We start from the raw sequence: 15,254 nt of genomic DNA on the forward strand, positions 1-15,254 counted from the left end.
TGATGGTTATGAGGGTGGGGAGAAAGGAAGGGAGAAGGATATTCGCAAATTAGATAGTAGACAAGAACTATTTTAGGTGAAGGGAAAGACATCATACAATAAAGGAGAGGTCAGCATAACTGGACTAAATCAAAAGCAGTTTCCTGAATAAACCAAATGCTCCAAAGGCCAGAGTAGCAGGGGCAGCAGTTGGGGGACCATGTTTTCAGGGGACATCTAGGTCAATTGACATAATAAAATCTATTAAGAAAACATTCTGCATCCCACTTTGGTGAGTGACATCTGCAGTCTTAAAAACACTATCAAGCGGCCATCTAAGATGCATCAATCGGTCTCAACCCACCTGGAGCAAAGGAGAATGAAGAACACCAAAGATACAAGGTAATTATGAGTCCAAAAGACAGAAATGGCCACGTAAATCCGAGACTACATCAGCCTGAGACCGGAAGAACTAGATGGTGCCCGTCTACAACCGAAGACTGCCCCGACAGGGAATGAAACAGAGTATCCCTGACGGAGCATGAGAGCAGTGAGATGCAAACCTCAAAGTCCCATAAAAAAATCAGACTTAATGATCTGACTGAGACTGGAGGAACCCTGGAGGTCATGGTCCCCAGACCTTCTGTTGGCCCAAGACTGGAACCATTCCCAAAACCAACTCTTCAGACAGGGATTGGACTGGATTATAGCATAGAAAAAATAGTGGTGAGGAGTGACCTTCTGGTCTCAAGTGGACACATGAGACTATGTGGGCAGCTCCCATTTGGAGGGGAGATGAGAAGGCAGAGGGGGACAGAAAGTGGCTGACTGGACACGGGGAATACAGGGTTGAGAGAAGGAGTGTGCTGTCTCATTGGTGGGAGAGGAACTAGGAGTACATAGCAAGCTGTATACTAATTTTTGTATGAGAGACTGACTTGATTTGTAAAGTTTCACTTAAAGCACACACACAAAAGATGGAAAGAATACACAGAGTCACAGTACCAAAAGAAATGGTCGACTTTCAGTCGTTTCATGAGGTGGCATATGATCAAGAACTGGTAGTAGTGAAGCAAGACGTCCAAGCTACACTGAAGGCACTGGCGAAAAACAAGGCTCCAGGAGCTGACAGAATACCCACTGAGTTGGTTCAACAAACAGATGCAGCACTGTAGATGCTCACTCCATCATGCAAAGAAATTTGGAAGCTAGCTACCTGGCCAACAGACTGCAGGAGATGCACGTTTGTGTCCATTCCAAAGAAAAGCGATCCAACAGAATGTGGAAGTTATCAAATGTAAATCATAGTATTAGTAAATATTGTAAACAAACAAAGAAACTCTATCTATTCTACAGTGAATATGACATTCTATCCCGAGGAGATCCAGTGAGTTTATGATGTTGTTGTTAGGTGCTGTTGGGTCAGTTCCAACTCATAGCGACCCTGTGTGCAACAGAACGAAACAGTGCCCAGCCCTGGGCCTTTCTCCTTGCTATGTCTGAGCCCACTGTTGCAGCCACTGTCTCAATCTGTCTCATTGAGGATCTTTGTCTTTTTCACTGACCCTCTACTTTACCAAGCACGATGTCTTTTTCCAGGGACTGATTCCTCCTGATAATATGTCCAGAGTACGTGAGACCAAGTCTTGCCACCCACCTTTCTAAGGAGCATTCTGGCTGTACTTCTTCCAAGACAGGTGTGTTCATTCTTCTAGCAGTCCATGGTATATTCATTATTCTTCACCAACAACATAATTCAAGTTTCAATTCTTTTGTCTTCCTTATTCATTGTCCAGCTTTAGCTGCATATGAGGCGATTGAAAATATCATGGCTTGGTTCAGGCACACCTTAGTCCTCAAAGTGACATCTTCGATTTTTAACACTTTAAAGAGGTCTTTTGTAGCAGATTTGTCCAATAAAATATGTCGTTTGATTTCTTGACGGCTGCTTCCATGGGCGTTGATTGTAGATCCAAGTAAAATGAAATCCTTGACAACTTCAGTATTTTCTCCGTTTATTGTTCCAGTTGTGAGGATTTTTGTTTTCTTTACGTTGAAGTATAATCCATACTGAAGGCTGAAATCTTTGATCCTCATCAGCAAGCGCTTCAAGTCTTCTTCATTTTCAGTAAGCAAGGTTGTGTCATCTGCATGTCTAGGCTGTTAATGAGTCTTCCTCTAATCCTCATGCCCCTTCTTCTTTATATAATCCAACTTCTTGGACTGTATGGATTACACGTTCTTTTAAAGACACTGAGTATTTGGTAATTTACTATGGCAGCCCTAGAAAATGAATACAGAGCCCTTCACCAAGAACAAGTCAAGTTAGCACCAAAAATGCTCCTGTAAGGGTAGCCACGTAACATGAGACATGGCAGTTTTAAAAAGTATGAAGTAAAACTCTCAGCTTTGACAGACAAAGAGCTCCTCTAAGACTAAGTTCATTGCTGTTGAGTCGATTCTATCTCATAGCGACCCTAAAGGACAGAGTAGAATTGACCCATAGGGTTTCCAAGGAGTGGCTGGTAGATTCGAACTGCTTGAATAAGTATTGTGAAAAAATACAACCCTGACACACAACTTTTCTGAGCTTAGTATTAAAACAAAACAAAACAAAGTCGCTATCGAGTGGATTCTGACTCATAGGGACCCTACAGGACAGAGTAGAGCTTCCCCACAGGGTTTCCAAGGAGCGACTGGTAGATTCAAACTGCAGATCTTTTGGTAGCACCCAAATGCATAATCATCGCACCACCAGTGGCTTTCAAATCAGCTATAGGCTGATGATCTCCAAATTCTTAGAACCCAGAAAACTACTCTACCTCTGAGTGGTATCCGCAGCTGGGAACTGTTCTCCACACTTGGATGACCTCAGACATCCAAATCTAACATGTCCAGAAAAAATCTTTTGGTCATTTTCTCAAGTTTGTCCCTCCATGGTTTTCCACATGGTAGAGAATGGCTCTGGTGACCATGCTCTCATGGTAGCCTGAATTCTAGAAGTCACCTTTGATTCTCCATTCCCCTCATCCCATACGTCTGATCCACCAGCAATTCTTGGCAGCTCAAGCTCCAAAGTGCACCTCAAGCCTGCCCACTGTTCCCACCTGCACTACCACCATCACTCCTCACCCTGACCACTGCAGAAGCATCCTGACCGGTCCTCTGTATTTGCTGTCTTCAAGTTCTCCTGGGCTACAGTTAATTCCTGGGACACATTCTTTCTCAAGACCATTGAACAATAGAAGGAGAAGGGCATTTAGTTGTATGCTACCTCCTCCGCTTGAGCTGCATGCCCCTCAGAAATCACTTTTCACTGTCCACTCTATAATGTCTCTATTCCAATTTCGTGTCTTTGGCCGCACTGCTTTGATAGCGTGCATGCATGTGTGCTTCAGGGGTCATGTAGACAGCTGCTTGGAGGAATTTTTCTTAGTACAATCATGGTTGTGTGCCATCAAGAGATTCTGACTCATATCAACCCTGTACGACAACTTAGAACTGCCTCACAAGGTTTCCTAGGTTGCAGTCTTTATGGCGCAGCCCTGGTGGCACTGTGGTTAAGAGCTCGGCTGCTAACCAAAGGGTGGACAGTTCGAATCCAACAGTTGGTTCTTTGCAGAAAGACATGGCAGCCTGTTTCTGTAAAGACTTACAGTCTTAGAAACCCTATGGGGCAGTTCTGCTCTGCCCTATAGGGTCACTATGAGTCGCAATTGATTCAACAGCAACTGGTTTGGATTTTGTTTGGTTAGAATCTTTATGGGAGCCCATCTCCAGATCTTTTCAACCCTTGAGCTGGTGGGTTCCAACGGCCCACCTTTCAGTTAGCCAAGCACTTAACCGTTGCACCTCCAATACTTAACTCTGCACGCGAGAGGGCCCTCTCCTGACGTCTCCCGTCTCCTCGCCCCGCACACCTTGGTGTTCTCCTTGCTTCTAGACCCCACCGTCTCCTCTGGAGGCCCAACCCCCCCACGCCCGCCCCACACCCGGGCCGCTGGGCGGGGCCGGCAGCCATGTTCCTCGCCGTCCAGCCAGTCACTCCAGGAAGCGCTGGGACGGGCGGTGAGGGGCCTGGGCCGGATGGCGCGCCTTAGAGAGGATGGTGTTCGTGCTGCTTTCCCTGCCGTGTTTTCTGAAAGGTATGAAACTCCGGCAGCTGGGTGGAGGGACCCGCTCCCAGACTGAACAAGCCCGGCCCCTCGAAGGTGTGGAGGGAAGGCACCGGGAGGGCGGGTCTCAGTCCCAGCATCCCGGGGGCTCCAGAGGTTGGAGAGTCCCGACGTTGGGTTAGCAGCTCGCATTGCCCCCTCCAGCGTACCCCGTCCCGAGTGATCCCCAGGGGCGGACGCGGCGCGGGGGCGGGCGGACGCAGCCACTCTAGGGGCTGCGAGAGGGAGCCTCTGGCCCGGGAGACGCAGCTGGTCTGCGAAATTTGCATCCCCATGGATTTGCGGGGGGGGGGGGTCCAGCCGCGGGGTCCAGCTGCGGAGTGCCCTCGGGCCTGGGGGCTTGAAGGGCTTGGGGAGAAAGGCCGTGTCCAGGGCTGCGCCCAGGTCCCTACTCTGCCCGGGGCGGGTTTGCGGGCCAAGCTGGGGGATGGGCGCCTGCCCCCCCTCCGCCCCCCACCTGCTCCCTGTGCCAGGGGGGAAACCAAGGCCCAGAGTTCGCCCGGGGGGGTGAGATTCCAGACTGAGGGCGGGGCACTCACCCCCATTCGTCGTCCCACCCCCACCAGACTCGGTAGGGTGCCAGGGACAGGGGAGAGAGGGATCCCCCGCCCAAGGCCATGCTGCCCCTTACTGTTTTGGGCGCTGTGCCTGGGAGGCTGAGGCACCCCGCGCCCGCACCCGCGCCCGCCCCCGGCTGGTCTACTCTCGGGGCTGGGGCGTCGGCGCGGCCCCGGCCCCACCTGGAAAGGAAGGGGTCCTGGGAATCTGTGGAGCAGCGCGGGGATCCTACTCCTTGTGGATGCAGCGATTCAGTGTCTGTTAACAGTGGGGATGCCGGGTCCCGCTCCCCCTCTGGGTGGCGGGGGTGGGGGTAGCAGGAAGGGGTCCTGAGCAACCAGGTCGTTTGTTAACTTAAACGTTTGTGCGGCGCTGTGTACCAGTCGCTGTGGACGCGGTCTCTGGTGCTGAGGGGATTTGCGGGTTCCTCACACTGGCGGGATTTGGAGCCTCTACCCTGGTGGCAGTGGGTTTAGTGGGTTACTCTGGTGGCGTAGTGGTTAAGTGCTAAGGCTGCTAGCCAAAAGGTTGGCAGTTTGAATCCACCAGGCGCTCCTTGGAAACTCTGTGGGGCAGTTCTACTCTGTCCTATAGGGTCGCTATGAGTCAGAATTGACTCGATGGCAATGGGTGTGTTTTGTTTTTTTTTTAGGTTGGAGGAGATTAGGTGTCTCTCGGGCTGACATTTGAAGGTCTGGAGCTGGTCGTTTATGAGGGTTTCTAAGGGTTTTAAGCGCTCCGGCCATGGGCACCAACCCGATCTTCCAGCCCCTGCGGACGGACCGCTCCCCCCCGCCCCGGGGGGATTGGCTGCTCTGGGACCCCGAGCCCAGAGGGCGGTGAGAAGCTGACAAACGTGAGTGATGCCCTGCAGGCTCCAGTTGGTGGGGCAGCCCTGCTCACATGGTCTCAATACGGGCAGTCGGCTTCGTGCCTGGGGGGTGGTTTCCAGATGTTCCCTCGTGTCCCCCCACCCCGTGCGGGGCGACAACTCTCCTCTGGGCGGGGACCTAGTAGAGGCCTGCAGAGCATCAGGGTATGAAGGGGCAGAGCTTGGGCGGGGAGGGCGCGGCCCTGCAGGTTCCTGTACGTGACCAGGGCAGGGGGGTGCGGGTCGTGAAGGCTGGGCCTGGTCGAGGACCCACTAGGTCTCGCAGAAGGAGTGGGTTAGGATAATAACAGCATTAATGGGAGTATTGAGAGAGCGCCCTGGGGCGTTGGATCCCTCGGGAAGAAAAGCTTCTGCTATCGCCACTGGAGCGGTACCCAGGTCGGTCCCGGCTTAGGTCCAGGAGGTTCCCATGCTCAGAGGGCCTGGTGGGCAGAACAGAACCGGCGGTGCGCGCGCCCTCTCGCGGCCTTGCGCCGAATCGCTGAAGTTCAGTGTCAGGTGATTCTAAGCCATGGTTTTGGAACTGAATAGTGAAGCAGAGCAAATGATGCAGTGCCTTGATGGGACCGGTGGAGACAACAAGAAGCAAAGCACAGCTCAAAGTTCAAAATTCCACTGAGTGTTAGTAGGATTTGGAGGGAGAAAATAGATGGAGAGTCGAGAGGCCCAGAGATGCAGAAGGGTTAGAGGATTAGGGTTAGGGGTTAGGGTTTGGTGTTATGGGTCCAGGTTTGGGGGTTAGAGGTTTGGGAGTTAGGTTTAGGGGTATAGGTTTTAGGTGGTTGGGGGTTGGGGTTAGGGCTGGGGTTACTAGGCTCGGGCACAAGTGGTTTAGGGTTAGGGTTAGAGTGAGGCTGAGTTTGATTCCCCAGTCTTGTGTACCATCTCTTCCTTCGCCAGAGTTACCACATATCTGTCGTTTGGTTGGAAACCCTGATGGCATAGTGGTTAAGAGCCACCAGTGCTAACCAAAGGCCTGCAGTTCAAATCCACCAGGCACTCCTTGGAAACTCTATGGGGCAGTTCTAATCTGTCCTATAGGGTCGCTATGAGCTGGAATCGACTCGACGGCAGTGGGTTTGGTTTTTTTGGTTATTGGTTAGTTGGCTTTTCTCTACCCACTCTTCGTCTCCCTGGTGAACATCAAGGATTGTTTCTGTGCGTAAATTTTTCATGAGTTTTTATGATAGTGGTCTCTTACTGTATATGTCGTTTTGTGATTGACTTAGTCAGTGTGCTGCGCCCCAGATTCATCCATGGTGTGAGATGTTTCGGAGATTCATCATTGGTCTTTATTGTCATGTAGTGTTCCACTGTGTGTATGTACCGTAGTTTGTTTATCCATTCCTCTGTGGACGAGCACTTAGGTTGTTTCCATCTTTTTACTACTGTGAATAATGTTGCAGTGAACACGGGTGTGCATATGTCTATTCCTGTGACTGCTCATGGAAACCCTGGTGGCTAGTGGTTAAGTGCTACGGCTGCTAACAAAAAGGGTTAGGGTTTGGGCTTAGGGATGTTAGGGTTAGGCTTGTTAGAGTTAGGGTCCTTAGGGTTTGGGGTTAGAGTTTAGGGTTAGGGTTTTTCGGTTAGGGTTTTTGGGTTGGGGTTAGGTGTTAGGTTTAGGGTTTGAGGTTAGAGTTTGGAGTTACAGGTTAGGTGTTAGGGGTTGCAGTTTGGGGTTTAGGGTTTTGGGGGTTTAGGGTTTTGGGGTTTAGTCATTAGGGTTTGGGTTAGGTTTTAGGGGTTTAGGTTTAGGCTTGGGGTTGGGTTTGTTTGGGATTTGTGGTTTGGGGTTAGAGGGTTGGGGTTAGAGGGTGGGTGTTAGAGGGTTGGGGTTTAGAGTTTGGGGGTTAGAGATTGAGGGAGTCAGGGTGAGGGGTTAGAGGGTGAGGGGGTTAGAGGTTGAGAATATTATAGAGTGAGGGAGTGAGAAGGTGAGGGTGTGAGGGGGTGAAGGTTAGGGTTTAGGGTTAGAGGGTTTAGGCTTAGGGTTCAGAGGCTTAGGGTTGGGGGTTAGGGTTTTGGGGTTCAGAGGTTGGGGTTGGTGTTGTGGTTAGGGTTAGAGGGTTAGGGTTAGAGGGTTAGGGGTATAGTTTAGAGGTTTAGGGTTACAGATTAGGGCTATGGTTTAGGGGTTCAGGTTTAGGGGTTTGGGGTAAGGTTTTAGGGTTTAGGGTTAGAGGGTTAGGTTTAGGGCTTAGGGCTTAGAGTTCAGGGTTTTAGGACTTAGGGTTTAGGGCTTAGGGCTTAGAGCCTAGAGTTTACGGCTTAGGGTTTAGGGTTTAAGGCTCAGAGTGAGGGTTAGGTCTGGGGGCTGGGGTTAGGGTTTAGGTTTTAGGGTTTAGAGTTAGGGTATTAGGGTTAGAGGGTTAGATGACTTAGGCTTTAAGTTAGGGTTTAGGGGTTAGTGGTTGGGGTTAAGGGTGTTAGTGTTTAGGATTTTGGCATTTAGGATGTTAGAGTTAAATGTGTTAGGGCTAAGGGTGTTAGGGTTTCGCGTGTTAGGTTTTTAAGTGTTATGGTTTAGGGTTTAGGGTTGTGTTAGGGTTAGGCTTAGGCTCATTCTTAGGTTTAGGGCTAGGGATTTGAGGTTTAGTGTTTGGGGTTGGGTTTGGGGGTTGGGGTTAGGTTTATGGCTGGGGTTAGAGTGTTAGGGTTAGAGGGTTAGAGTTAGAGGGTTAGGGTTTTGGGTTAGGGTTTCAGGTTAACGTTAGAGGGTTAGGGTTCGAGGGTTAGGGCTAGAGTAGTTAGGGTTAGGGTCGTTAGGGTTAGGGTTGTTAGGGTTAGGGTGGTTATGGTTTAGGGTTAGGTGTTAGGGTTTAGGGTTTAAGGTTAGGTTTTGGGTTTGGGCTTTGGGGCTTGAGGTTTGGGTTTAGGGTTTTGGGCTTAGAGTATAGGGTTTTGTGTGTATGGTTTTTGTGTGTAGTGTTTTGGGGTGTAGGTGTTTAGATTGTAGGGTTTAGGGTATATGGTTACGGTTTGGGTTAGGGTTAGAGTTCAGGGCCTTGGTGGTTAGGACCTAAGGGCTTAGGGTCTTAGGGGCTTTGGAGCTCAGGGCTTAGGGGCTAGAGTTAGAGGGCTAAGGCCCAAGGGCCAGAGGGCCCGAGGGCCAGGGTTATGGTTTGATTCCTGGCTGGCAATTTTTTTCCTTCAATAATATTTTGTATAAGTCATTCCATTGTCTTCTTGCCTCCGTGATTTCTGCTGAGTAGTCCAAGTTTATTATTTACTTTCCTTTGTTGGTGACTTCTTTTATCCCTAGCCTCTCTTAAAATTCTCTTTATATTTGATTTTGGCAAGTTTGATTATTATATGTCTTGGTCACTTTCTTTTGAGATCTACCGTATGTGGAATTCGATGAGCATCTTTCATGATATCAGGGAAGTTTTCTGCCAAGAAATCTTCAACAGTTCCCTCTGTATTTTCTGTTAGCCCTCCCTGTTCTGGTACTCCAATCACTCATAGTTATTTCTCTTGTTAAAGTCCCACATGATTCTTTGGATTTCTTCATTTTTTTAATTCTTTTATCTGGTTTCTCTTCAAATATATTGGTCCCAAGTGTTTTATCTTCAATCTCAGTAATTCTGCCTTCCAGTTCTTCAATTGTGCTCTTCTTACTTTCTGTTGAGTTTTCTAACTCTGTAATTTTATTGTTAATCTTCTGAATTTCTGATTGCAGTCTCTCTGTGGTTTCTTGCAGCTTATTAAAATTTTAATTATGTTCTTGAGTAACCTTTTTAATTTCTTCAGCTCCTTTATCTTTGTGTTCCTTGGCTTGTTCTGCATTTTGCCTCATTTCCTTCCTGATGTCTTTAAGAGTTCTGTATATTAATCTTTTGTATTCTGCATCTGGTAATTCCAGGAATGCACCTTCATCCAGAAGATTCCTTGAGTCTTTGTTCTGAGAGCTTGTTGAAGGAATCATGGGTCAGCTTTTTTTTTATTTTAATTTTGTTGTGTTTTACATGAAAGTTTACAAATCAAGCCAGTCTCTCACATGAAAACTTATACACAACTTCTTACATATTCCCAATTACTTTCCCTCCAATGGGAGAGCCCACTCCCTCCTTCCACTCTTTCTTTTCGTGACCGTTTTGCCAGTTTCTAAGCCCCTCTACCCACCCATCTCCCTTCCAGGCAGGAGATACCAACATTGTCTCAAGTGTCCACCCAAACCAAGTAGCTCATGCCTCACCAGCATCCCTCTCCAACCCATTGTCTAGTCCAATCCATGTCTGATGAACTGGCTTTGGGGATGGTTCCCGTAGTGGGTAAACGGAAGGTGTGGGGGCCATGATCACTAGAGTCCCTCCAGTCTCAGTCAGACCATTAAGTCTGGTCTTTTTATGAGAATTTGGGGTCTGCATCCCACTGTTCTCCTGCTCCCTCAAGGGATCTCTGTTATGTTCCCTGTCAGGGCAGTCATTGGTTGTGGCCCAGCACTATCTAGTTCTTCTTGTCTCAGGATGATGTAGTCTCTAGTTCATGTAGTCCTTTCCGTCTCTTGGGCTCGTTATTATCTTATGTTCTTGGTGTTCTGCATTCTCCCTTGATCTGGGTGGGTTGAGAATCATTGATGCATCTGAGATGGCCGCTTGTTAGCATTTAAGACCCCAGACGCCACATTTCAAAGTGGGATGCAGAATGTTTTCGTAATAGATTTTATTATGCCAGTTGACTTAGATGTCCCCTGAAAACATGGTTCCCAAACATCTGCCCCTGCCTTGCTGACCTTTGAAGCATTCAGTTTATTCAGGAAACTGCTTTGGTTTAGTCCAGTTGTGCTGACCTCCACTGTGTTGAGTGTTGTCCTTCCATTCACCCATAGTAGTTCTTGTCTATCTCTTTAGTAAATACCCCTCTCGTACCCTCCCGCCCTCCCCCCTCTCGTAACAACAAAGGAATATGTTCTTCTCAGTTTAAACTATTTCTCAAGATCTTATAATAGTGGTCTTATACACTATTTGACCTTTTGCAACTAATTTCACTCAACATAATGCCTTCCAGGTTTCTCCATGTTATGAAGTATTTCACAGATTCGTCACTGTTCTTTATCGATGTGTAGTATTCCATTGTGTGAATATACTATAATTTATCCATTCATCCATTGATGGGCACCTTGGTTGCTTCCATCTTTTTGCTATTGTAAACAGTGCTGCAATAAACATAGATGTGCATATATCTATTTGTGTAAAGGCTCTTATTTCTCTAGGATATATTCCGAGGAGTGGGATTGCTGGGTTGTATGGTAGTTCTATTTCTAGCTTTTTAAGGAAGCGCCAAATTGATTTCCAAAGTGGTTGTATACCATTTTACATTCCCACCAGCAGTGTATAAGTGTTCCAATCTCTCCGCAGCCTCTCCAACATTTATTATTTTGTGTGTTTTGGATTAATGCCAGCGTTGTTGGAGTGAGATGGAATCTCATTGTAGTTTTGATTTGCGTTTCTGTAATGGCTAATGATCGAGAGCATTTTCTCATATATCTGTTAGCTGCCTGAATGTCTTCTTTAGTGAAGTGCCTGTTCATATCCTTTGCCCATTTTTTAATTGGGTTGTTTGTCTTTTTGTGGTTGAGTTTTAGCAGAGTCACGTAGATTTTATAGATCAGGCGCCAGGCGGAGTTGTCTTACCTGAAAACTTTTTCCCAGTCTGTAGGTGGTCTTTTTACTCTTTTGGTGAAGTCTTTAGATGAGCATAGGTGTTTGATTTTTAGGAGCTCCCAATTATCTGGTTTCTCTTCGTCATTTTTAGTAATGTTTTGTATTCTGTTTATGCCATGTATTAGGTCTCCTAATGTCCCTATTTTTTCTTCCATGATCTTTATCGTTTTAGATTTTGTGTTTACGTCTTTGATCCATCTGGAGTTAGTTTTTGTGCATGGTGTGTGGTATGGGTCCTGTTTCATTTTTTGCAGATGGATATACAGTTACGCCAGCACCTTTTGTTAAAAAGACTATCTTTTCCGCAATTAACTGACACTGGGCCTTTGTCAAATATCAGCTGCTCATATGTGGATGGATTTATATCTGGATTCTCAGTTCTGTTCCATTGGTCTACGTGTCTGTTGTTGTACCAGTATCAGGCTGTTTTGACTACTGTGGCGGTATAATTGGTTCTAATATCAGGCAGAGTGAGTCCTCCCACTTTGTTCTTTTTTAGTAATGCTTTACTTATCCACTACTTCTTTCCCTTCCATATGAAGTTGGTGATTTGTTTCTCCATCTTTTTAAAAAATGTCATTGGAATTTGGATCGGAAGTGCATTGTATCTGTAGATGGCTTTTAGAAGAATGGACAATTTTACAATGTTGTCTTCCTATCCATGAGCAAGGTATGTTTTTCCAATTACATAGGTCTCTTTTGGTTTTTTGCAGTAGTACCTTGTAGTTTTCTTGGTATAGCGCTTTTAGTTTTTGGTGAGGTTTATTCCTAAGTATTTTATCTTCTTGGGGGCTGCTCTGAATGGTATTCATTTGATGATTTCCTCTTCAATGTTCTTTTTGTTGATATAGAGGAATCAACTGATTTTGTACATTTATACTGTAACCTGAAACTCTGCTGAACCCTTCTATTAGTTTTAATAGTTTTCTTGAGGATTCCTTAGGGTTTTCTGTGTATAAGATAATGTTGTTGGAAAATAGAGATAATTTTACTTTTTCCTTACCAATCGGGATGCCCTTTATTTCTTTGTCTAGCCCAGTTGCTCTGGCTAGGACCTCTAGCACAATGTTGAATAAGAGCGGTGATAAAGGGGATTCTGGTCTGTTTCCCCTTCTCAAGGGAAATGCTTTCAGGCTCTCTCCATTTAGGATGATGTTGGGTATTGGCTTTGTATTAATACCCTTTACTATGTTGAGGAATTTTCCTTCTATTCCTATTTTGCTGAGAGTTTTTATCATGAGTGGGTGTTGGACTTTGTCAAATGCCTTTTCTGTATCAATTGATAAAATTATGTGGTTCTTGTCTTTTTTTATGTGGTGGATTACATTAATTGTTTTTCTAATATTGAACCAACCTTGCATACCTGGTATAAATCCCACTTGGTGATGGTGGATTTTTTTTTTGATATGTTGTTGAATTCTATTGGCTAGAATTTTGTTGAGGATTTTTGCATCTATGTTCATAGGGATATAGGTCTGTAATTTTCTTTTTTTGTGTTGTCTTTAGCTGGTTTTGGTATCAGGGTTATGCTGGCTTCATAGAAGGAGTTAGGTAGTATTCCGTCCTTTTCCATGCTTTGAAATACCTTCGGTAGTAGTGGTAAGTCTTCCCTGAAAGTTTGGTAGAACTTTGCAGTGAAGCCGTCAGGGCCAGAGCTTTTTTTTGTTGGGAGTGTTTTGATTACCTTTTCAATCTCTTTTTTTGTTATGGGTTTATTTAGTTGTTCTACTTCAGTGTGTGTTAGTTTATGTAGGCAGTGTGTTTCTAGGAATTCATCCATTTTTTCTAGGTTTTCAGATTTGCTAGAGTACAATTTTTTGTAGTAATTTGGTATGATTGTTTTAATTTCAATTGCATCTGTTGTGATATGGCCCATCCCATTTCTTATTCGGGTTATTGGTTTCTTTTCCTGTATTTCTTTAGTCAGTCTGGCCAGTGTTTTATCAATTTTGTTAATTTTTTCAAAGAAGCAGTTTTTGCCCTTGTTAAATCTTTCAATTGTTTTTCTGTTCTCTAATTTATTTAATTTTGCTGTAGTTTTTATTTTTTGCTTTCTTCTGGTGCCTGACAGTTTCTTTTGTTGCTCTCTTTCTGTTTGTTCAAGTTGTAGGGACGGTTCTTTCATTTTGGCTTTTCTTTAATATGTGTGCCTTTATTGATATAAATTGACCTCTGAGCACTGCTTTCACCATGTCCCAAAGGTTTTCATAGGAAGCGTTTTCAGTCTCGTTGAATTCTGTGAATTTCTTTATTCCCTCCTTAAGGTCTTCCATAACCCAGTCTTTTTTGAGCAGGGTATTGAGCAGTTTCCAAGCATTTGATTTCTTTTCCCTGGTTTTTCTGTTATTGATTTTTACTTTTACGGTCTTTTGTTCAGAGAAGATGTTTTATAATATTTCAGTGTTTTGGGTTCTGCAAAGGCTTGTTTTATGACCTAATATGTGATCTATTCTAGAGAATGTTTCATGTGCACTAGAAAAAAAATTATACTTTGCAGCTGTTTGGTGGAGTGTTCTGTATAAGTCTATGAAGTGAAGTTGTTTAATTGTAACAATTAGATCTTCTGTGTCTCTATTGAGCTTCTGACTGCATTTCCTACTCTTCACCGAGAGTGTTGTGTTGAAGTCTCCTACCATAATTGTGGAGGTGTCTATCTCACTTTTTAACTCTGTTAACGTTTTTTTTTTTTTGAATGTTGCGGCTCTATCATTGGGTGCATAAATATTTAATATGGTTGTATCTTCCTGGTAAATTGTCCCTTTAATCATTGCGTAGTGTCCTTCTTTATCCTTTGTGGTGGATTTAACTTTAAAGTCTGTTTTATTGGAAATTAATATTGCCTCTCCTGCTCTTTTTTGATTGTTGTTTGCTTGATATATTTTTATCCGTCCTTTCAGTTTTAGTTTATTTGTGTCTCTAAGTCTAAGGTGTGTCTCTTTTATGCAGCATACAGACTGATCGTGTTTTTTTATCCAGTCTGCAACTTTCTGTCTCTTTATTGGTGAATTTAGTCCATTTACATTAAGTGTAATTATAGATAAGTATGAGTTTAGTGCTGTCATTTTGATGCCTGTTTTTGACAATTTCATTTTTCCATTTACTTTTTTGTGTTGAGTTTTCTTTGTAGAATGTGTGTTCCTCCCTTTTATAGTAGTTGAATTTATTTTGGTGAGTCATTATGTTTATCTTGGTTTTTATTTTGAAGTATGGAATTGTTAGACCTCATTGCGGTTACCTTAATATTTACCCCAGTTTGACTAAGTAAAAACCTAACTTGTTTCACCCTATATCACCTTGGTTTCCTCTGCATATGTAAGATCTATGCCTCCTGTATTTAGTCCCTCTTTTTTGACTGTTGTAATCTTTTACATAATGAAGTCAATGATTCCCTGTTTTGAGGAATTTTTTTTTAATTAATCTTATTTTGTTTTTGTGATTTCCCTATCTGAGTTGATATCAGGATGTTTTGTTCTGTGACCTTGTGTTGGTATCTGATATTATTGATTTTCTGACCAAAGAATTTCCTTTAGTAATTCTTGCAGTTTTGGTTCGTTTTTTGCAAATTCTCTAAGCTTGTGTTTATCTGTAAATATCTTAATTTCACCTTCATGTTTTAGAGTTTTGCTGGATGTATGATTCTTGGCTGACAGTTTTTCCTCTTTGAGTGCTCTATATATGTCATCCCATTGCCTTCTTGGCTGCATGGTTTCTGCCGAGTAGTGCAAACTTATTGATTCTCCTTTGTAGGTAACTTTTCGTTTATCCTTGGGTGCTTTTAAAATTTTCTCTTTATCTTTGGTTTTGGCAGGTTTGATGATATGTCTTGGTGATTTTCTTTTGGGATCTATCTTGTATGAGGTTCGATGAGCATCTTGGGTAGATACCTTTTCATCTTTCACGATGCCAGGAAATTTTTCTGCCATCAGATCTTCCACTATTCTCTCTGTATTTTCTGTTATCCCTCCCTCTTCCGGAACTCCAATC

General features: G+C 44.6%; 1 long non-coding RNA gene across 1 annotated transcript in view; it reads left to right on the top strand.

Annotated features, from left to right (window-relative positions):
• The first annotated feature begins 5,129 nt into the window (after nucleotides 1-5,129).
• LOC135228384 (uncharacterized) overlaps nucleotides 5,130-15,254 on the top strand; it is a 54,542-nt gene continuing 44,417 nt past the window's right edge. Inside the window, exon 1 of the long non-coding RNA XR_010318923.1 lies at nucleotides 5,130-5,568. This is a non-coding gene — a long non-coding RNA (uncharacterized LOC135228384). The remainder of the gene's footprint in view (nucleotides 5,569-15,254) is intronic.

This window comes from Loxodonta africana, chromosome 21, assembly GCF_030014295.1.
Source record: "Loxodonta africana isolate mLoxAfr1 chromosome 21, mLoxAfr1.hap2, whole genome shotgun sequence".
Taxonomy (NCBI): domain Eukaryota; kingdom Metazoa; phylum Chordata; class Mammalia; order Proboscidea; family Elephantidae; genus Loxodonta; species Loxodonta africana.